This window comes from Nerophis lumbriciformis, linkage group LG01, assembly GCF_033978685.3.
Source record: "Nerophis lumbriciformis linkage group LG01, RoL_Nlum_v2.1, whole genome shotgun sequence".
NCBI classification, from domain to species: domain Eukaryota; kingdom Metazoa; phylum Chordata; class Actinopteri; order Syngnathiformes; family Syngnathidae; genus Nerophis; species Nerophis lumbriciformis.
Window position 1 is genome coordinate 46,173,213 of NC_084548.2, and position 23,133 is coordinate 46,196,345.

The following is a 23,133-nucleotide window of genomic DNA, read 5'->3' on the forward strand; positions in this document are numbered from 1 at the left end:
CCCCCCCCCCCCCCCCACCCCCCCTCTAGGGGAGACCGGATGCAATGGACGTCGAGTGGGTCTGACATAATATTGTGAAAGTCCAGTCCATAGTAGAACTTTCATAATATTGAGAGTCCAGTCCATAGTGGGGCCAGCAGGAGACCATCTCGAGCGGAGACGGATCAGCAGCGCAGAGATGTTCCCAACCGATGCACAGGCGAGCTCTGGACCTATCCTACCATTGGCACCTGTTTTGTGTGTTTAGGATCTGCCTAAGTCCTGAAAATTTGAATTGAAGCCATGGAAGCATGGCCAAGGTAAATAAAAAATGTTTTGCCTTCCTTCATACTTCCTCCAAACAAGCCATTTGGAATTTGCCCAACTTGTGATAATTCTCCCAAGTGTGACGTCAGTTGACGTTTACATGAAGAGCTTTGTGCGAGTCCGCCGTTGTAGCCCAACATTGTAGTCAATATAAGTTCCTTATTTTTTGTTATCCTCTTGTTGTGGGGCAGACTGGCTCGTACATGCACATGCATCCTCCGCTGTTGCCATTTCTAATACAAAGTAGCGTATAGTTCGAATTTGTATCTGTAAGAGACTCCATTTGGAAGCGCTAAAAATTGCAACATGGCTGACTGGGGAAAGACGCAGTCAAAGTGGAGGCACGTTAATAAAACGGCCCACAAAATGGTGCATCCTGAAGAGACGGTCAGAAAGCGGCTTGAATATTGTCTGTATAACATATTCTATGCAAACTTTGGACCGATGAACCACCATTACATGTTTTGTAGACCACAAGCAATTGTTTTACATGTAGAAAAAAACAACATAATATGACCCCTTTGAAGGTTTAGTGGCAAATATATAACCCATGAATAAATAGATAATTGTGATGAAGTGGATCCATACACACTTAAATAGAAATACTATATAAATGTGTATCTGAAAGAGACTCCATATGGAAGCGCTAAAAACTACAACATGACTAACTGGGGAAAGACGTAGTCGAAGTGGAGGCACATAAATTGGACGGCCCACAAAATGGTGCATCCTGAAGAGACGGTCAGAAAGCGGTCTGAATATTGTCTGTATAACATATTCTATGCAAACTTTGCACCAAAGAACCACCATTACATGTTATGTAGATTACAAGTAAGTGTTGTAAATGAAAAAAAAAAATCATAATATGACCCCTTTAAGATTAGAAGGTTTCGCATTTGGAGCCATGATTCTTTCGTCTTGTACAAGTGATTAATTGTACCAAAACCCACATGAATGTCTCAATAAGAAAAGATAGTATTGCAGTCAGGCAGAGGGAAGGCCGCACATGGTGTGTGTGCTCTTCAAATTAAGTTCAATGAAGTTCAAGACAAATGTGTGAATGTAAGTGTGAATAAAAGTGTATATTTGCTATAAAATTCTTACAGGACCAACAGTTGGCAGCACGGCTCACATAGGGGTTCTAAATAAAGCCCCTCTGTTTTTCCTATGTGTATTATTTAATTATGAAATAACACACATGTCCACAACACATTTTAGTCTGGAGGTGGTTAGTGAGGTAATGATTTGCTGTGAATGACAGTTCATGTAAAAGCTCTTATACATTATATAGTTCCAATTAGTGTGTTCCCTTTACAAATCCCGTTTCCATATGAGTTGGGAAATTGTGTTAGATGTAAATGTAAACGGAATACAATGATTTGCAAATCCTTTTCAACCCATATTCAATTGAATGCACTACAAAGACAAGATATTTGATGTTCAAACTCAAACTTTTTTTTTTTTGCAAATAATAATTAACTTAGAATTTCATGGCTGCAACACGTGCCAAAGTAGTTGGGAAAGGGCATGTTCACCACTGTGTTACATGGCCTTTCCTTTTAACAACACTCAGTAAACGTTTGGGAACTGAGGAGACACATTTTTTAAGCTTCTCAGGTGGAATTCTTTCCCATTCTTGCTTGATGTACAGCTTAAGTTGTTCAACAGTCCGGGGGTCTCCGTTGTGGTATTTTAGGCTTCATAATGCGCCACACATTTTCAATGGGAGACAGGTCTGGACTACAGGCAGGCCAGTCTAGTACCCGCACTCTTTTACTATGAAGCCACGTTGATGTAACACGTGGCTTGGCATTGTCTTGCTGAAATAAGCAGGGGCGTTCATGGTAACGTTGCTTGGATGGCAACATACAGGTAAAAGCCAGTAAATTAGAATATTTTGAAAAACTTGATTTATTTCAGTAATTGCATTCAAAAGGTGTAACTTGTACATTATATGTATTCATTGCACACAGACTGATGCATTCAAATGTTTATTTCATTTAATTTTGATGATTTGAAGTGGCAACAAATGAAAATCCAAAATTCCCTGTGTCACAAAATTAGAATATTACTTAAGGCTAATACAAAAAAAGGGATTTTTAGAAATGTTGGCCAACTGAAAAGTATGAAAATGAAAAATATGAGCATGTACAATACTCAATACTTGGTTGGAGCTCCTTTTGCCTCAATTACTGCGTTAATGCGGCGTGGCATGGAGTCGATGAGTTTCTGGCACTGCTCAGGTGTTATGAGAGCCCAGGTTGCTCTGATAGTGGCCTTCAACTCTTCTGCGTTTTTGGGTCTGGCATTCTGCATCTTCCTTTTCACAATACCCCACAGATTTTCTATGGGGCTACGGTCAGGGGAGTTGGCGGGCCAATTTAGAACAGAAATACCATGGTCCGTAAACCAGTCCCAGGTAGATTTTGCGCTGTGTGCAGGCGCCAAGTCCTGTTGGAACTTGAAATCTCCATCTCCATAGAGCAGGTCAGCAGCAGGAAGCATGAAGTGCTCTAAAACTTGCTGGTAGACGGCTGCGTTGACCCTGGATCTCAGGAAACAGAGTGGACCGACACCAGCAGATGACATGGCACCCCAAACCATCACTGATGGTGGAAACTTTACACTAGACTTCAGGCAACGTGGATCCTGTGCCTCTCCTGTCTTCTTCCAGACTCTGGGACCTCGATTTCCAAAGGAAATGCAAAATTTGCTTTCGTCAGAAAACATGACTTTGGACCACTCAGCAGCAGTCCAGCTGGTGTCGGTCCACTCTGTTTCCTGAGATCCAGGGTCAACGCAGCCGTCTACCAGCAAGTTTTAGAGCACTTCATGCTTCCTGCTGCTGACCTGCTCTATGGAGATGGAGATTTCAAGTTTCAACAGGACGTGGCGCCTGCACACAGCGCAAAATCTACCCGTGCCTGGTTTACGGACCATGGTATTTCTGTTCTAAATTGGCCCGCCAACTCCCCTGACCGTAGCCCCATAGAAAATCTGTGGGGTATTGTGAAAAGGAAGATGCAGAATGCCAGACCCAAAAACGCAGAAGAGTTGAAGGCCACTATCAGAGCAACCTGGGCTCTCATAACACCTGAGCAGTGCCAGAAACTCATCGACTCCATGCCACGCCGCATTAACGCAGTAATTGAGGCAAAAGGAGCTCCAACCAAGTATTGAGTATTGTACATGCTCATATTTTTCATTTTCATACTTTTCAGTTGGCCAACATTTCTAAAAATCCCTTTTTTGTATTAGCCTTACACAATATTCTAATTTTGTGACACACGGAATTTTGGATTTTCATTTGTTGCCACTTCAAATCATCAAAATTAAATGAAATAAACATTTGAATGCATCAGTCTGTGTGCAATGAATAAATATAATGTACAAGTTACACCTTTTGAATGCAATTACTGAAATAAATCAAGTTTTTCAAAATATTCTAATTTACTGGCTTTTACCTGTATGTTGCTCCAAAACCTGTATGTACCTTTCAGCATTAATGGCGCCTTCACAGATGTGTAAGTTACCCATGTCTTGAACACTAATACACCCCCATACCATCACAGATGCTGGCTTTTCAACTTTGCGTCTATAACAATCCGGATGGTTCTTTTCCTCTTTGGTCCGGAGGACACGATGTCCACAGTTTCCAAAAACAATTTGAAATGTGGACTCGTCAGACCACAGAACACTTTTCCACTTTGTATCAGTCCATCTTAGATGAGCTCAGGCCCAGCGAAGCCGACTGCGTTTCTGGGTGTTGTTGATAAACGGTTTTCGCCTTGCATAGGAGAGTTTTAACTTGCACTTACAGATGTAGCGACCAACTGTAGTTACTGACTGTGGGTTTCTGAAGTGTTCCTGAGCCCATGTGGTGATATCCTTTACACACTGATGTCGCTTGTTGATGCAGTACAGCCTGAGGGATCGAAGGTCACAGGCTTAGCTGCTTACGTGCAGTGATTTCTACAGATTCTCTGAACCCTTTGATGATATTACGGACCATAGATGGTGAAATCCCTAAATTCCTTGCAATAGCTGGTTGAGAAAGGTTTTTCTTAAACTGTTCAACAATTTTCTCACCCATTCGTTGACAAAGTGGTGACCCTCTCCCCATCCTTGTTTGTGAATGACTGAGCATTTCATTGAATCTACTTTTATACCCAACCATGGCACCCACCTGTTCCCAATTTGCCTGTTCACCTGTGGGATGTTCCAAATAAGTGTTTGATGAGCATTCCTCAACTTTATCAGTATTTATTGCCACTTTTCCCAACTTCTTTGTCACGTGTTGCTGACATCAAATTCTAAAGTTAATGATTATTTGCAAAAAAAAAAAATGTTTATCTGTGAGAACATCAAATATGTTGTCTTTTGTAGCATATTCAACTGAATATGGGTTGAAAATGATTTGCAAATCATTGTATTCCGTTTATATTTACATCTAACACAATTTCCTAACTCATATGGAAACGGGGTTTGTACTTGGTGTTGTGTAGATTCCTGTTTCCTGAACGTCAACATAATATACTAGTTCACATTCCCTCAAAATTGAAAGGCTTGCTAAGAATTTATCAAGACACATTTTTCTGTCCGGGTGATTGATGAGCCATTGCCCTGTCCTGGGTGGCATTCCAAAAACAAGTTATTTTTAGACTGAAAAAAAATGTGACACAAATTCTTGTTTCATATTTAAGGTGCTTTTTTTTTTTTTTTTTTAAGTGTTCCATCCTCTTTCTGTCCAACAGTGGTTAAGAAAGGAAAGTGTAGGTCCTCCTGCTCGCTAAAGTCCCATGAGGTGTCACTTATCATCACCCTCATGCCCGCACACGCGCTAACCTCCAGTGTCCACGCGGTGCAAAACTCGGGTGTCGGGTGGCCGTGTGCACGCTCATCTGTGTGTCAAGTGTCAGAGCAAAGTGTCAAGGCCGGTCCGAGCAGTACATCTGCTGTGTGCGTCTCCTGTCGACTGACCAAAAATAGAACCAAAACTGACAAGCCGGCTCCTGATTTTGCCCGACTCTGTAATCCAAATCCACCTGCCAACTAGCAAGAGTACGGCATGTCTTAAACAATAAAAAATAAAAAATAAACACAGCAGCTGCTCGTTGCAAGGAGGACACAGCTAGGAGACATTTCCATGTTATTTTTATCAAACATTGTCCCCCTGATGTTTCTTGTCAAGTTTCTCGTCAACTCGTCAAATGACAAATCCTCAGCTTCTAGAAAGCATGATGAAGACTGGAGCCAGCCAACATATGAGGGGCCGTTTGGGACATTATTCAGAATTACCTCTTACATACACTACTGAAATGCTCTCATATAAACAACTAAAATGTTTTTCTCTCACACACACTACTGAAACACTCTCATACACACGACTGAAACACTCTTATACACACTACTGAAATGCTCCCACATAAACAACTGAAATGTTTTTCTCTCACACACACTACTGAAACACTCTCATACACACTACTGAAATGCTCTCACATAAACAACTGAAATGTTTTTGGGGCCGTTAGGGACATTATTCAGAATGACCTCTTACATACACTACTGCAGTGGTTCTCAAATGGGGGTACGCGTACCCCTGGGGGTACTTGAAGGTATGCCAAGGGGTACGTGATATTTTTTTTAATATTCTAAAAATAGCAACAATTCAAAAATCCTTTATAAATATAAATAAAAACCTATCTTTTTTTCCAAATAGTTCAAGAAAGACCACTACAAATGAGCAATGTTTTGCACTGTTATACATTTTAATAAATCACAAACTGATGACACAGTGCTGTATTTTACTTCTTTATCTCTTTTTTTCAACCAAAAATGCTTTGCTCTGATTAGGGGGTACTTGAATTAAAAAAAAATTCACAGGGGGTACATCAATGAAAAAAGGTTGAGAACCACTGCACTACTGAAATGCTCTCATATAAACAACTAAAATGTTTTTCTCTCACACACATTACTGAAACACTCTCATACACACTACTGAAATGCTCTCACAGTAGTGTGTGTAGAGAAAAACATTTCAGTTGTTTATGTTGAGAGCATTTCAGTAGTGTGTATAAGAGTGTTTCAGTAGTGTGTATGAGAGTGTTTCAGTGGTGTGTGAGAGAAAAAAACATTTCAGTTGTTTATGTGAGAGCATTTCAGTAGTGTATGTAAGAGGTCATTCTGAATAATGTCCCTAACGGACCCTCATAGCCAACATATGTAGAATGTTAATGTTTATGGGATCTGTGCATTCAACACATGCAGGTGACTTTGCTTTTGCTGACTGACAGGACACATGTGAGATCAAAACCCACCACTGGGTTTGAAAATACACACAAAAGAGCATAGGATGATCCCACAATGACCTTGTGTTGTAAAAGACACATCTGCATGGTTCTGATTTCCCGGGGCCAAAGGGGTAGAAGGGGACTTGTTTCCAAGAGAATCTGGATACTGTTTGAGATGAACAAGCTGGATATTGTAAGCCATTTGGAAGAATAAACATGTATTATGATAAAAGGAATACAAGTGGCTGGATGCTGAAATCTTTTACAAGTACAATATATAAAAGAGACCCTTATGCTTCATGTCAGTCTGAAGTGATTGATGAACGTGGGTGGTCTAAGAAAAGGTCAGTTTCCAGGTTTATACGTGCTGATCACATGTGTTCAAAACTGTGTATAGCAAGGCAGCAGGAGTTGTGACTTTCGTACGACAGAATGTATACTGTAAAATATCCAAGCTCTTCACTGTCATCCTTGCTAATATGTCTCGACACGCAGAGGACAGAATGTACTCCATGACTGACCTGAATCTCTTGTGGAAATAAACAGATTTATTGTCCACCGTATTTATAAATGTATATCTTATTCTTAACCTTAATTGTATCTGAATGATCTGGTATTGTCAGTTTTCAAGGGACACTTGACTTGTTTACATTGATGGAAAATTAAATAGCTCAATAATGTTGGATGCGTTGTTATGTATTTGGAAGTGAATGCTGCTCTCATGTTGATTGATTCAATTGTAAAGAACCCCTTTATGCAAAATAGACTCTATGAGTGTGTGTGACCACAAAACATCAGAAAATATTATTACTATAATGTTTTCTTCCACTTTTGAGAAAAGCGATGCCCAAAAGGTTGGTTTTGAAATACAATGAATGGTACCTCAACTTAAGAGTGTTTGAGATAAGAGTTATAATTGTTATGCTTTAAGTTGCAAGTAAAAATTTGAGTTACAAGCGTCCCCGCCATTAGTTGGCATAGCAAATGTCACAGTGAACCCCGTGAGATCCGCCAAAAACATCTTAGGCCTCATGTACTGTATTATGCACAAAAAACCTGGCGTACACTCGTTTTCACAGCAAAGATGAGTACGTGGTGCCAAATGTAAAAGTTCAGTCACACTATTCTAGCAGATATGTTTCTCATATTTAGCTCACATTTCTCACATTTAACACACTTTTCTCACATTTAGCTCATTTAATCACATTTAAGTTTAAATTAAATGTTGACTCTAAATAATATATGTAAATGTTATATTTAAATCTAAATCTTAAATCTAAATCCTAAATCTAAATCTAAATCTAAATCTAAATCTAAATCTAAATCTAAATCTAAATCTAAATATTATGTCTAAACCTAAATCTCAAATCTAAATGTTAAATCTCAATCTAAATGTTCAATCTAAACCTAAATCTAAAATCTAAACATAAATACTAAATCTTAAATCTTAAATCTAAATTTAAGTGGACCCCGACTTAAACATGTTGAAAAACGTATTCGGGTGTTACCATTTTAGTGGTCAATTGTACGGAATATGTACTTCACTGTGCAATCTACCAATAAAAGTTTCAATCAATCAATCAAAAGCCCGAAATATTAAATCCAAACCTAAATGTAAAATGTAAATGTAAATCTAAATCTAAAATCTAAATCTAAAATCAAAATGTGAGCGCTAAATCTCTCGCCAAGTGTAAAATTGAATATTTATAGAATATCAACATGCCACCAATCTGAGGCCTTTCAGCTGCAAAGCCGCTCTCACAGCTCAGACACTTTTACACTTTTATTTCATATAACAGCAAATGACAGATGCTTAATGACAAATAATGACAATAAAGTTACATTAAAAAAAAAATGTTAGCTTCAAGCTTGTGACTGTGTATGGTGTGTTGCATAAAGACAAGATGCTCTAACACCTGATCACTTCACCTCTGCGTTTGACAATAAATGGAATTGCTTCTAATTAAATCTTCCATCCATCCATTTTCTACCGCTTATTCCCTTTGGGGTCGCGGGGGGCGCTGGACCCTATCTCAGCTACAATCGGGCGGAAGGCGGGGTACACCCTGGACAAGTCGCCACCTCATCGCAGTAATTAAATCTTATGTAACGAAATTTCGTTCTTATCTGTACTGTAAAGTTCAAATTTGAATGACAATAAAAAGGAAGTCTATGTCTAAGTCTAATTACACCGAGGCATGCAGTGTGCATGAATACACTTATTTCTATTTGTATGTGTCTTTCATCATTTCGCTGCGCTGGTACTTCATGATTGTGTCACATAAGAACTGTGCTTTGTTGTAAACAACGCCATCACTGTCATGTAAGTTTACTGCAGCAGCCAGTTCACACATTTGCTTTGGATCAGTTCAAAATAATTTCTTAATTTTGAGCTAAATGGTAAAAACCTGATGCGCCTTTTAGTATGTTACTTTTTCGTCTACGTTCTTGCTCCTTGCAGGATGACACAGCAGACAACACCGCCGTCTCAGTGATGGGCACATCTTGCTCGTTGAGAAGTGTGATTTAAAAGGAAGTAAGATGAAGGAAAGATGACTTCAATTCACACTCACTATGATTAGGTTTTACCATTTAGCTCACAATTAAGACATTTTCTTTAGAACTGATCCAAAGCAAACGTGTGAACTGGCTGCTGCAGCAAACTTATATGACAGTGATGGCGTTGTTTACAGCAAAGTAATGTTCTTATGTGAAACAATCGTTAAGTAAAAGCACAGCGAAATTATGAAAGACACATAGAAATACACTATATTGCCAAATGTATTGGGCCACCTGCCTTGACTCACATATGAACTTGAAGTGCCATCCCATTCCTAACCCATAGGGTTCAATATGATGTCGGTCCACCTTTTGCAGCTATTACAGCTTCAACTCTTCTGGGAAGGCAGTCCACAAGGTTGCGGAGTGTGTTTATAGGAATTTATGACCATTCTTCCAGAAGCGCATTGGTGAGGTCACACACTGATGTTGGTCGACAAGGCCTGGCTCTCAGTCTCCGTTCTAATTCATCCCAAAGGTGTTCAGGTCAGGACTCTGTGCAGGCCAGTCAAGTTAATCCACACCAGACTCTGTCATCCATGTCTTTATGGACCTTGCTTTGTGCACTGGTGCACGGTCATGTTGGAAGAGGAAGGGGCCACTCCAAACTGTTCCCACAAGGTTGTGAGCATGGAGTTGCCCAAAATGTTTTGGTTTCCTGGAGCATTCAAAGTTCCTTTCACTGGAACTAAGGGCCAAGCCCAACTCCTGGAGCGGGCCCCTTCCTCTTCTTCAGGTGCTTGAGCATCTTGTCTTTATGCAATACACCATACACACTCACATGTTTGGAGCCAACAGGTAAAAAAATATGCAACTTTATGGGCATCATTTGTCATTAGGCATCTGTCATGTTTCCTTTTTCCACAGTAAAAATAAAATGTAAGAGTGTCTTTCACTGAGAGGCAGAGATGTAGGCGTGGCTGGTGAAGTAATTAAAGCGTGTCACTGCTAGTCTGCACCCTACTCAAGCAGAATGAGTCGCATGTCAGCCAAAAATGTTAGAATAATATCTAAATGATGGATATTTATCAATAAAAATATGGAAAAGCTATTGCTGCTGTGTTAGATGGAGAAGCAGCTGGAATGGGATACTGTAAAGGGCACTCGCTAAGGTAAATGTTATATCATTAAAAAATAATTCAGAAAACTACTGTAGTTGTTAGTAGAACATTCTCTTGTATTGTTTTATACAAAATGTGTCATCTAAAAATGTGTTTTTCTTTTCAAAAGGCATGCTACATGTTAAAATTGTTTTGGGTAGGGCAACTACCAATTAGTTTGATTTTAATTAATTTCAATGCACTAAGTTGATTTGAGATACATGTCTATGGATGTTCTCATTCATCCAGGTCATTGTAAGCTCAGGGCATTCCATTGATCGCAACTGGACTGTTTGGTTTGTCTTAGGAGACGTTTCGCCTCTCATCCAAGTAGGCTTCATCAGTTCATGCTCATTGACTTAGATTGGTCAGATCTAGTCTTAGACTTAGATTGTTCAGATCTAATCTAGTGGCTGGTGCCAAAACCCCGAATATTTACACTCCAATACCAGGAGGGTGTGCCTGGGCAAGGATGGTTTCGCTGTATCGTTGAAGTGGAATTTCCTCTCATTGGCTTTGAGATATTGAGTGGCAGAACGATCGCTGTGTATTGACCACTGTCAGCCCCAAATAGGCGGAATCACCCACGTTAGCATTTAATTCAGTTGTGAACAAATAGCACAAAGGAGCATCTGTGGCCAGAAAGTTTCTGACTCCTCTTATTTGTTGGGGGTTAAATTGCTGAGTATTTTAGGAATGGTTATAAAAGTCCATACACTTAACAATTGTATATGATTTGTAAGTGCTTTGTACAAGGGAAACTCCCAGGAAGCTGTAAGAGCTTATAAGTGGGGGCCCCAATACACTGCATGCAAGATAATAAGGTACAACATTAAAACCATTTTCACATGCTTACATCCTAAACAATTTCCTAAATCTTTTCAAACATTCACACATCCTTACAGTTTCAATTTGTACTCCGGTCCGGTAGTCTTGCTCATTGTAATTTGCCAACATTATGCATATCTATTTCAGTATTCATACTATAATGATAGATGTTCATTAGTTCATGTTACAATAAAAAAAAAAAAAAATCTTGCTTTGTATGATTGGTATTGTTTTTCATTCTTTGGGGTTCATTGTGTGGTATAATGTAGCAAAAGTTCATGTTTTAAAGGTTTTTTTTAAATTCTCCCTATGAAGTAGATTGTGTGATTAGACTGTCAATTTCATTCCAGATATTTGGGCTTTTGCACGTTATTCTAAACCTTGTGCCTTTGAGTTTACGGCGTTTGCCATTTCGCCAATGTTTTCTTCTTGTAACGATCGGGTCACATGTTTATGCGGAGGTCGTTCCCCCAAGATGCAGACGGAAAACTCCGGACGAAGCGTGCAGGTAGGAAATAATTTATTTGTATAAATCATGCAGGAAAAACAAAAGCGTGCCAATAGCACGGGTGGCAAAACTAAGGAAGAGCTTATCGTGGAAGCTAGCATACAAACAAGGACTCAAAAGTCATAGAACAATACTTAGCGTACCGGTTTGCATGGAAGCAGGGAGAAAATATCGTCACTGTTTCTCAATGCAAACAAGGAAGCCAGACAGTGTGTGGCGAGCCACGTAAATAAATAGCGCTCTGATTAGTGCCTGGCAGCAGGTGAGCATCCCGGATAACGTTCCCTCTAAGGTGCGCGCCTGCGCAATTGCGCACTGCTCAAGCGTCCTCTGCGCACAGCAAATATATGCCACGCACCAAATCAAACCCATCTGAATTCTAAACAAAATAAACACATTTATTCTGTGTAATTTTGCAATGCAACTCTGAGTGACAGTGACAACAAGCGGCCCTAACGGTGTTCGTCAACACCGTTCAATTGAACACCGTTCAATTATTGTAACGTCTATCGAGATGCTTCGAGGACAAGAATTATATCGATCACTTTATTGAGCAAAACTGTTTATATTCGGCCATAACCACACCACAAACATGAGTAAAAAACTTCTATCTCGGAAAACTAGTCATTTTCTGCCGTACAAACCAGACCAAAACCAGCTTGTCATGTGTCACCAACAGTGTTGGGACTAACGCGTTACAAAGTAACGCGTTACTGTAACGCCCTTAGTTTCGGCGGTAACTAGTAATCTAACGCGTTATTTTTTTTAATTCAGTAATTTAGTTACCGTTACTACATGATGCGTTACTGCGTTATTTTACGTTACTTTTGATGTAGTATCGGCTAGAAACAGAAGCGCTGCGGTGTCGTTCTTCTGAATCTTCCTCTGTCACAAGCCGGAGAGAAGAAAAGAGGCGCGGTCTATGTGTGTGTGTGTGTGTGTGTGTGTGTGTGGGGGGGGGGGGGTGGGGGGGGGTGGGGGGGAAGGGAGGTTTGATCCGCGGTTTGATATATGAAACAAAAAAAAAAGTTGTTGGCACGTTCAGTCCACACACAGCGTGGTCATGGCGAGCGGAGTAACGGAGGAGCTTGAACGCCCCCGCCATTGAATCGGTGTGTTTATAAGTGCAGACTCGGTTGTGCAAAACGAGGGTTTTAAACACATGCTGAACGTGCTTGAACCACGTTACGACATCCCGTCGCGCACCCACTTCAGCAATAAGATTGTGCCAGATCTTTATGAGCAGGAGAAGAAAAAAGTTGTGGATGAACTATCCCGAGCATCATCTGTTGCGCTCATGACAGACGGGTGGACATCCAGCGGAACTATAAGCGCTCACTTCATCACAGCAGACTGGGAGATGAGAAGACACGCCCCCTCTACGAGAGTCACCTTGCGCAGGTACTGACACAAGCAGTGGAGGAATGGAAGATAAAGATATCCCAGTCACACGTGATAATGCCAAAAATCTAATAATTACAGAGAATGAGGCAGGACTGGGACCACAGATAGGTGCTTTGCACATGTAGTGAATTTGGCATCACAGAAGGGAATCTCAGTCAATAGGATGGAGCGCCTCTTTGGGAGGATCAGGAAGGTTTCTTACTTCCACCCAAGCACAACAGCTGCTCATGTGCTTAAGACAAAGCAAGAAATGCTAAAGCTGCCTGCTCATACATGATGTCCCAACGAGGTGGAACTCCACTTATGATATGTTGGAGCAGCAGGCAGCTATATACTCTGCATTGACCCACAACACCCTGAAGACAAATGTCACCCTGTCTGATGATAATGTGAGAGTGGCAGATGAGGTCCTCCAGGTGCTTAAACCCCTCAAAAGTGTTACATCTCTACTGAGCACTGAAACTTCACCATCTGTGTCAATGATCCTGCCACTGAAAACAAGGATTCTACAATTCATGGTTCCAAGTGTGGAAGACAGCAGCATCACTCCAGATGTCAGGCTTTATTTCACTACCTATGTTTCAAGGAAGATGATGTTTCTTCTTATGTTGCACTTAAACTTGTTTTTTATTAATGGTCATTGGTCCAAGTTTAAAGAAAGGAGGAATGCCTTTTTATGTTGCACTGTTTTTCATTAATTATGTTAAAAGTAAAATAAAAATGCATGTCAAGTTGATCAACAGATTGTATTATTCTCCAGTGCAATAACAGTACTGAAATGAAGGCAAAAAGGGCATTAATGGGAGCTTTAAAAAAAAAAGAAGAAAAAAAGAAGTAACTAAATAGTTACTTTTCACAGTAACGCATTACTTTTTGGTGTAAGTAACTGAGTTAGTAACTGAGTTACTTTTGAAATAAAGTAACTAGTAACTGTAACTAGTTACTGGTTTTCAGTAAATAACCCAACACTGGTCACCAACACGCATAGCACTAAGCCACTGGTGCGTTTATGGCCACACAAAAAGTTGAACAACTCAAACACCACACAAAGTTACACTATGACTCCTCAGTGATACGTGTGCTTATTCTACTGTCATTTATTAATAATGTTAATTTATTTATATTAATCATGGAATGCTGTTACTAGAGAAAGTTACAGGAATGCACACTTCATCCTATGCTTACATTTCATTGTGCAACATGAGGATGTTTAAGGGGAACTAAATGTGATCTCTGAAAGGGGTACAAATGATTTCCAAAACAGGACCCCCACCCAGACATATTGTACAATACTAATCCATAGCTTATGAAAAACAAGATTTCTTTTATTTTCATTAAAAGTGGGAGAAAACACTAATAATACAAAATAATCTCATGAAAATGACTCCTCTCATTTGAGTGTTATTATAAAAGATTGGTTTGAGACAGGTGTGCTGCTGGTATTGCCACGTGTCATGTTGCTCATATGTGCTCCACTGAATGCTCAGGGAGTTTTTGTGTTTGCTCAGAAACATGAACAATTAGAGGGAACATTGATCCCGGACACTAATCAGAGGCAGCTGAAATCAATCAGCACCCATGGTAACTGAAACACAAACCCAGGGGTGCAGAAAACAGAACTGAGGTAGTCAAAACTAACAGACGCAACGGATCATAACACTTCTATTGTTATGTGTATGTGTGGAAGAGGTGATAGGAATGAGATCACAGAGCCGGTCATTCAGCTTACATACCACATTATACATCACACATGCGTTATGTAATAAGTTACTCTCGGTGAGTTTCAGAAGCTTCATCTTGTAAAAGAGTGGATTAGAGCAGTGGTCCCCAACCACTGGGCCGCGGCCCGGTACTGGTCCGTGGATCGATTGGTACCAGGCCGCACAAGAAATACAAAATAAAAAAATAAAAAAATATGTTTTTATTTTTATTTTTTTATTAAATCAACATAAAAACACAAGATACACTTACAATTAGTGCACTAACCTAAAAAACCTCACTCCCCCATTTACACTCATTCACACTCATTCACACAAAAGGGTTGTTACTTTCTGTTATTAATATTTCTGGTTCCTACATTATATATCAATATAGATCAATACAGTCAGCAGAGATACAGTCCGTAAGCACACATGATTGTATTTTTTTATGACAAAAAAAAAATTTAATAAAAAATAAATACCACACCCCGATTTATAGTGTTTGAGAAGGTTTCTCCTATGTTATTGAAAAAAGTGTTACAACTGTTGGCTAGATCATCCTCATTTTGTTCGCATTTCGTGTCAGGAAGGATAACAGTTTTTTGATCCCGGCTGAGAACCTTATTCAGTACAGTCCAGCATTGCTTTAGATTTCCATAAAAAGCCTTGATATCCTGTGTATTGCTGTTCCGTCTGGCTATTCTTATTGAGTGTGTCAATTTATTTTTGTATTTTCGTACCATCCATCCTCCCTGTCCAGAATCTGTGCATTTTTGTTCTCAAAGAAGTGCTGGTTCTCCCTGAGGTGCAGGTAGACAGCAGAGTCTTGGCCTGAAGAATTTGCTCGCATATGCTGTGCCATGTGTCGGCTTAGTGGTTGTTTTGTTTTGTGTTTCCCCAATATGTGAATCAACACATTTATCATTACACTGTATAGCATACACCAGATTGTTTTTTTGGTTGTGGGTTGTCTGGTCTTTAGTCTTGTCTAGTCTCTGTCTCAGAGTGTTGCCTGGTTTGAAATGTACTGGGATGTTGTGTTAGTTAAAAATGATTCTGAGTTTCTTAGATAGACCTGATACATATGGAATGACAATATTTTTGGGTCACCTTTTTCTTCCTCATCCACTCTGTTCTTGTTATTTCTGACAATAGATGCACTTTTCACAGATGACCAGCTGTGGTAACCACAGGTTTTGAGGGCTTCCCTCAAATGCCTATGCTCTTTCTCTTTGGCCTGTTGACTGGGTGGAACATTATCAGCTGTGTTGCAGGGTTCAGATAACGGCCACTTTGTGTTCTAGTGAGTAGTGTGAGTCAAAAAATAGGTATTGATTAGTATGTGTGGGTTATCGGTAAACGACACGGAGGCCCATGTTCTCTCCAATGTGGACATCAGTCCAAAAAAGCCGCTAAACTAGATCTGACCAATCTAAGTCTCTGAGCATGAACTGATGATGCATTCAATATACGTATATAGGAAAAATAATATAATATTTTACCTTTAAATTGACAGTATACTGCTCCTATAAAAATTATAATAATTCCCATACAATGTTATGTTTTGTGCTAATTGTCTGCAACCAAGAAGGACCTTTTTTTGCTCCGTGTTACACATAGAGAGCAAACAAATGAGAAGACATTGGTTTTTGCACTTCTTCAATCTGCTAAACCCAAACCCACTAACTCCTAAGCAGACTACCAACAACAGCCACAATCATTTATTGATGATTTAAAATTAATTCAGTTTAAATTGTAACTAAGATAACAATTCACACGCAAAGGTCAACCTCTATTATGGCCACTAAAGGTACTCAGTGACCTAGTGGTTAGAGTGTCTGCTCTGAGATCGGTAGGTTGTGAGTTCATACCAAAGACTATAAAAATGGTACCCATTACCTCCCTGCTTGGCACTCAGCATCAAGGGTTGGAATTAGGGGTTAAACCACCAAAAATAATTCCCGGGTGCGGCACCGCTGCTGCCCACTGCTCCTCTCACCTCTCAAGGGGTGATCAAGGGGATGGGTCAATCATTGGTACTTTAACTTTAAGGTAAAATGACACACCTAATGCATCCATAATTCATCCTGTGGCTCTGAGATTATTGTTCTAACATTCATCCATACATTTTCTATACTGCCTATCCTGGTCAGGGTCACAGGGAAGCTGAAGCCTGTCCCAGCTGATTTATAGGGTGAGGCAGTTTATAGAATAATATCTGCTGTGGAAACTTAAATCATCAAATTGTTTTATATATCTTCCTTTACAGTCTCTTTCTATGATGTACCATTTAAAACTATACATGGTATTAGTCAGTCATTGCAAAGTGGGTTACTGGAGAACTGATAAGAAAAATCTGTCAAAGCTTTAGGTAGAGTCTTGAAACCTCTATTCACTTTAAAAACTATCCATGAAACAGTTGATTTGTTTAGGAGTAAGAAAAATGGTTGGAAAATGTGACAACCCCCCTGTAGCTCATTCAAATGAAATATCACGCAGTGTTATAGGCATGAATGACAGTTCATATGATGCCGGCATGTTGTTGACCTCTGACATATTGCTGTTGTATAATGTGACCTTGATGGGGGTTGTTCGACTGTAATTCCTGTTGGAGATTCACAGGTTGGTAGGGCTGCAGCGACTCATTCATTAAATTGAAGCTTTGATTTTTATTTTATTGCTTCAATGATTTGTTTATTGTGTAAATGTGTTTGTGCCAGACTGCTCCAATAGAGGACACATGAAAACGGTGCACCCATTGGTGATGCTGGGTGATGTGGTCTGTGTGTGTGTGTGTGTGTGTGTGTGTGTGTGTGTGTGTGTGTGTGTGTGTGTGTGTGTGTGTGTGTGTGTGTGGGTGTGTGTGTACGTGTGTGTGTGTGTGTGCGTGTGTGTGTGTGTGTGTGTGTGTGTGTGTGTGGGTGCATGTGCTTGTGTGTGTGGTGTAGAGAGAGATGGCTCAAACAAAAGCAACGTCCAAATGTATTATTATTGTTTCAATTGAGTGCAATAATGTTGATTTTCAATACTGTTTTTGCTATCTATTTCACTAACTTGTTTTTCTTTATAATTACTGGTATCATATTTGTATCATATTTGCTGATGTCATTCTGTTTTTTTGCTTTCGCTCTCTGTCTTGTCCTCACTATTCCCCCTCTGTCCTACAAACTATTTGTTTCCCCTTCTTTCTTACCCCTCCTGCTATGGTCGGGCTGTGCCAAACTCTAAATATATCCAAACATTTAATAAAGTCAAATACCAATAAAGCAACAAAATAAGTATCTGTGCAGCAGATAGTGGCATCTACCTCAACAATGATTCGTCTGAGTGGCTGGACAGGACAGGTTAAAAAAAACGAAAAAGCAAAAAAGACCGATGTCACGGTTTGCATTGTCAAATAGAGCTGACATTTGACAATACAACTCCATCAATGATGGAGCATCTTACCAGCAAGCATCCTGCATAAACAAAGTACAAGTCTAACACCATCTTGTATTTTTGACTTGCATAACAGTTATTTGACTAAAACACATGGGAGCATGTTAGCGTGTACAGTTTGTATGTTAATGCTAACAGATAGCTTGACCAAAAATCAAACACCACTCCTTCAATTAATATGTTTTCAAATGTGTATGTGTTACATTAATATATACATTGTTACTAAATTTATACTACTTTATCATTGAGTCTTTTTGTTGAGTTTCATTCTTTATTTATTTTCTATTACCTGGTTTTAGGCTCCACAGGGTTTTTTCAAAGCTTATTTTGTAAAAAAAAAAGTATTAATATACTGTATAGTGACGCTCCCATGGTTAAAGTTTAATTGCAATTTTATGGGTATTTATAAGAAGAAAGACTAAAGATCATTTGAAAAATTCTTGATAATTTAAAATATTTTCCCTTAAAGACGCAAAGAGGCTATGCCCAATTTGTCAAAGTCAAGGCCCGTGAATGAACTATCTATGGCCCCTGGGATGATATTTGATTAGTAATGTAACCGGCCCGCAGGCCACAGTCGCCTGCTGCTGTTTTGCACGTACCAATACTCTATTAGTGTTGGCGCTAGGAAAGTTCAAAATGTGGTCCCGGGGACCCCATCAAGTCATAAAAATGGGGTCCCACAGTACATTTTTTGGGTCCCACTTTTTGTAACCGTTTTGAAACCAAATGATAAATATATGCATTATCCTGTTATATCTCACATTCTATATTGTGTTTTGGAAAAAGGTTGTCATAAAGGTTCCTAATGTATTTTTTTAAATAATACAAAAGAAAATACATTTTTATGCATATGTAAATGTATTCAGTTATAAACATTCATTCACTTTCTTCTTTCCTTCATGGATCTAAACTTTACTGCTATGCAGTGTGTTCTTTTCGAATACTCGATTAATCGAACAAATGAATCGATAAATTACTTGATTACTAAAATAATCAATAGCTGAAGCCATGCAGTTTTGGTCGCACATGCAGCCTCTTGTGATCATATTTCTTTCTTTGAGGTACATCATTTTTAACAAATTCTTCTTTGCTTGATTGGTGATAGGGAAAATGAGTGAGGTTTGCGGGAAGACAGCAGGAATCCTCAGGCAAGGGGGAGTGACTATAGAGCCCAATTTAAGCAGGCTAATGTGGTGTGGAATCTGTGGCACACTGTAAGGGTCGGCTTAAAGAGGTTTTACTGAGAGGAGGAGGGAGGATGCTATTAACTGACGTCAATCTCTCCCATCAGCACCAAATTCAACTAGAAAGTTTATGTGGCCTTTTCTGACTATCTGATTTATTTTTCCATCAAATGCATTCAACATTAGTTTGATAGACTCAGCTGCAATGATTGGCGCGTAAACGCCACTCTGCGTTAATCAGGCTCAAGCAGTACATTGGGTGAAATTCTCGGTGCTCTTATCAGATGATGCATGGCCGTAAAAATGACAGATATTTTCTCTGCACATTTAAAATCTTCCGGTTAATGCTTTTAGGGGAGAGATTATGTTCCCAGGCAAGGTAACAGCATTTTGCAACACTTCAGCAACCGTGGAGCGCCTAATCCATAAAAACACAGATTGCAGCTAATGTGGCTGTTGAACTTTGTCCACGGTTTTAATAATGTTTGCTGCTAAGCTTTGTAGCCTGAGCAGATCATTTTCCGTGAGCCTCTCAAAACAGCGTTTTTAATGGTGCACATTATGGTTGTAATCCCTTGTTGGCTCACACACACACACACAAATATGCACAAGTGGCCTTTGGAAATAAAAAAAATTTGCTGCCACTCCTTTTATGCATTATCTGGTGTGATTTAGCAGAATCGGAGACATTATTTCAGGGCTGCCGAGTACTTGGTGGTTTGGAGGAAGATGCGCACATTTTCAGCAATAAAAACCTTCCACACCCGCCTTCTCATTAGGACATTAAGAAGGAGGAGGTACCTTATCACCTTAGGGGAGTTTGATGTTGAACATGTTGTGTAAGTCCCAGCATTATAGGAGCGTAACTGCGCATGTGGGTGTTTTGCGGATGTGGTTGCCACAGCAACAGCCCTATCTGGCTCATGAAGGCAACCCCCGTCACTCCAATGTGACCCGCTTACTTTTCGCTCCCTGAGCAGTAGGGAGTTGTACCCCGCTTTGAAGGGATTTCAGAAAGAGTGGGAGGTGGTATAGTGGGAGTGCAGCAGACAAAGAGGGAGGAGAAAGAGGAAATGGGTGCATATGTGCATGTGAGAGACTGAGTGGGAGGAGAGAGAATAGAGGGAGGAGAATGAGATGTGGAGGAGATGCTCTACTTCACCGGGAGAGAGCATCAGTCTGATGAGCCAGGTGAGGCCAGCAGGTGGACATCGGATTAGAGGAGACGAGTGAGCTGAAGGTGAGGAAGGACGTGGCGACAGAAGTGTTAAGCGGGGAGAGGGAGTGAGGAGCTTGACTACAGGGGGGGGAGACAGAGACAGTGAGTCATCAGTGCTGCATACTGTGCACACTTCCCGTGCAGCCAGCTCTTCCACACTGCGAGTAAGTTTGCTGCTCCACTCCACACAGGACATCACATCCAGACGTCATGCTGGGACTTCCTTCACACGGCCTGTTGTGAGCTGCACCGCTTACCAGCTGGGCTGTGTTATGTAATTTGTTGTGGCGTTGGGATGAAGCTGTGCAGGCTTAGTGCTGAGGACCGCGCTGCAGGAGGTTGTATGTGGTAACTACGCAGAGTAGGGCAGGTGTGTGTGTGTGTGTGTGTGTGTGTGTGTGTGTGCGTGTGTCATGCTCAATATGTGCCAATGCTGAGGGTGCTGTGGACATGTTCTTCTTACTTTTCACATGTTGGGCCTACAATATCTGACAAGTGTGTGTGTGTGTGTGTGTGTGGTGCTCCGTAACCGAGGTGGGTAGAGTAGCCAAAAATTGCACTCAAGTAAGGGTACCATCACTTTGGAGTAATATGACTCTAGTAAAAGTTAAACGCAGTCATCCAAATAATTACTTGAGTAAGAGTAAGTATTCCGTGAAAAAAACTACTCAAGTATTGATTAACTTGTGAGTATCTTCTGTAGCTATTTTTAGCCCGAGTTGGTGTGTGTATGAGAAACATAAACAAATATCTACACTTTACTGCAACGTGTTTTCTCTTGTTGGAAGTGGAATATTGTAGGCTGAAATTTGAACATTTCTGCTGACACAAATGACAGCGCATGATATAAATTTTATTTTTACTAGTTTGTAAGTAAAAAATGGAAAAGTTGTGCTGTCTTGTCTGAGTGTAGGGATGGGTACTGTTCGACACCGGTACTCAACGATACCAATTTCTGGTACTTTTGTGTCTGTTAATAAATATTTATTACTTTTGATGGTAAAATCTCACATTTAAAAATTAGCTGATTTAGATAACTACTGCCCAGTTGTTATATCTTATTTTCTTATGTAATGTATGTGTCTCAATTAATAAGTTGATTGGCAACACTAAATTGGCCCTAGTGTGTGAATGTAAGTGTGAATGTTGTCTGTCTATCTGTGTTGGCCCTGCGATGAGATGGCGACTTGTCCAGGGTGTACCCCGCCTTCCGCCCGATTGTAGCTGAGATAGGCTCCAGCGACCCCCCGCCACCCCAAAAGGGACAAGCGGTAGAAAATGGATGGATGGATGGATGTGTCTCAATTACAGTTGCAAGTCCAAAATATTAGATGTGTCATGTCTGTGTTGATCATGTTTTTGTTTGGCCATGTGCTGTTTGGTTTTGGACTCTTTTTAGTTCCTGCTTTTCACTCCCTTGTCTTGTTTCCATGGTTACCCATTAGTTTCACCTGTTCCACGTTCGGACTCATTGTGCACTCTTGTTTGTCACCATAGCAACCCAATTGTTTTCACCTGTCATGTCACGCACCTGTTTTGAGTCACGCACCTGTTGTTAATCATGTCTGTGTTATTTAAGCTTTTCATTTTCTGTTGTTCGTCCTGGTGTCATTTCCTTTCTAACCCTGCTATCCTCTCGTATCAAGCCATGTTCACAGTCCCATGCCACAGTAAGTGTTTTTATTTCGTGTTCACAGTTTCTGCCTTTGTGCAAGTTTTGTTTTCATTCACCAAGTTTTTTTTACCTCCGCCATTGTGCGCGCCTTTTGTTTGCTTCTGTTTTGTAGCTTGTTAGTGTTTAAAATAAATCATGTACCCACCTTCAAGTCATGTCCGATCCAAGTTCACTTGCATCTCGGGAAAACAATCACTCCAAATCCAAGTTCTGACAAGATGGCAGTAGTGTATAGTTTATGCTGTGTTGGTAAGTTCAGTCTTTGTTGTCTGTTGCGCCCAACAAAGTCTTAATACTGTAAGTATTGAACGTATTACACACAACCTGGTTATTTGAAACGCGCATCTTAGTTGTAGTTTTCATTAACACATTTGGAGGTGTTGAAATCGTCTCGTAAAATCACTAAGATTAATCAGTAGCATGTCAATAGCAAAGCCAATGTATATCAAGCCAGCACATTTTTGGAAAAGTGGAGCCTTACTTAACTTATGTTGGAGCGTTCTTTTTTAGTCACTTTTGTTGGCATTGAAAATTGCAACATTACCTGGAGGTTCTTTGTGCTGCTGGAGAGATAGCCAAGTGCCGAAGGGCAACCTAAGTACCAAAATATTGCACCATTGAATTTTACCTGAATCGATTCCAGGTAGAGCCATCGGGAATTTCATTGGTGCCAAAAAGGTACTGGATTTGGCACCCATCCCTACTTATCTGACATTATGTCCCTTTTTTACAGTCAGTACATTTCCATGCGCTAAATTAGTCAGATTTCTCAAATAATTAGGTTTCTTCTATTATCAGACCTGCATGTAAAGTTCTAGTTTCCATGCTCTATCTCTCATGTGACTGTTGGCCACGCGCAGTGTGCCTCTTGTACGCTAGGGGGCGATTGTGGTCAATTCAGTTGTTTAGCTATGTGGGA

General features: G+C 40.1%; 1 protein-coding gene across 21 annotated transcripts in view; it reads left to right on the plus strand.

Moving 5' to 3' along the window:
• rap1gapa (RAP1 GTPase activating protein a) overlaps nucleotides 1-23,133 on the plus strand; it is a 165,953-nt gene that overhangs the window by 72,776 nt on the left and 70,044 nt on the right. For 2 of the 21 annotated variants that reach the window (XM_061984485.1, XM_061984512.1), the window contains exon 1: nucleotides 20,581-20,703. The exons of 16 other annotated variants lie outside the window; for them this stretch is intronic. The gene's annotated coding sequence lies outside the window, so the exon portion shown is untranslated. Of the gene's footprint in view, nucleotides 1-20,337; nucleotides 20,561-20,580; nucleotides 20,704-20,857; nucleotides 20,910-23,133 lie in introns of those variants that run through there. 3 more of the 21 variants (XM_061984479.1, XM_061984505.1, XM_061984490.1) reach the window with 3 other exon arrangements.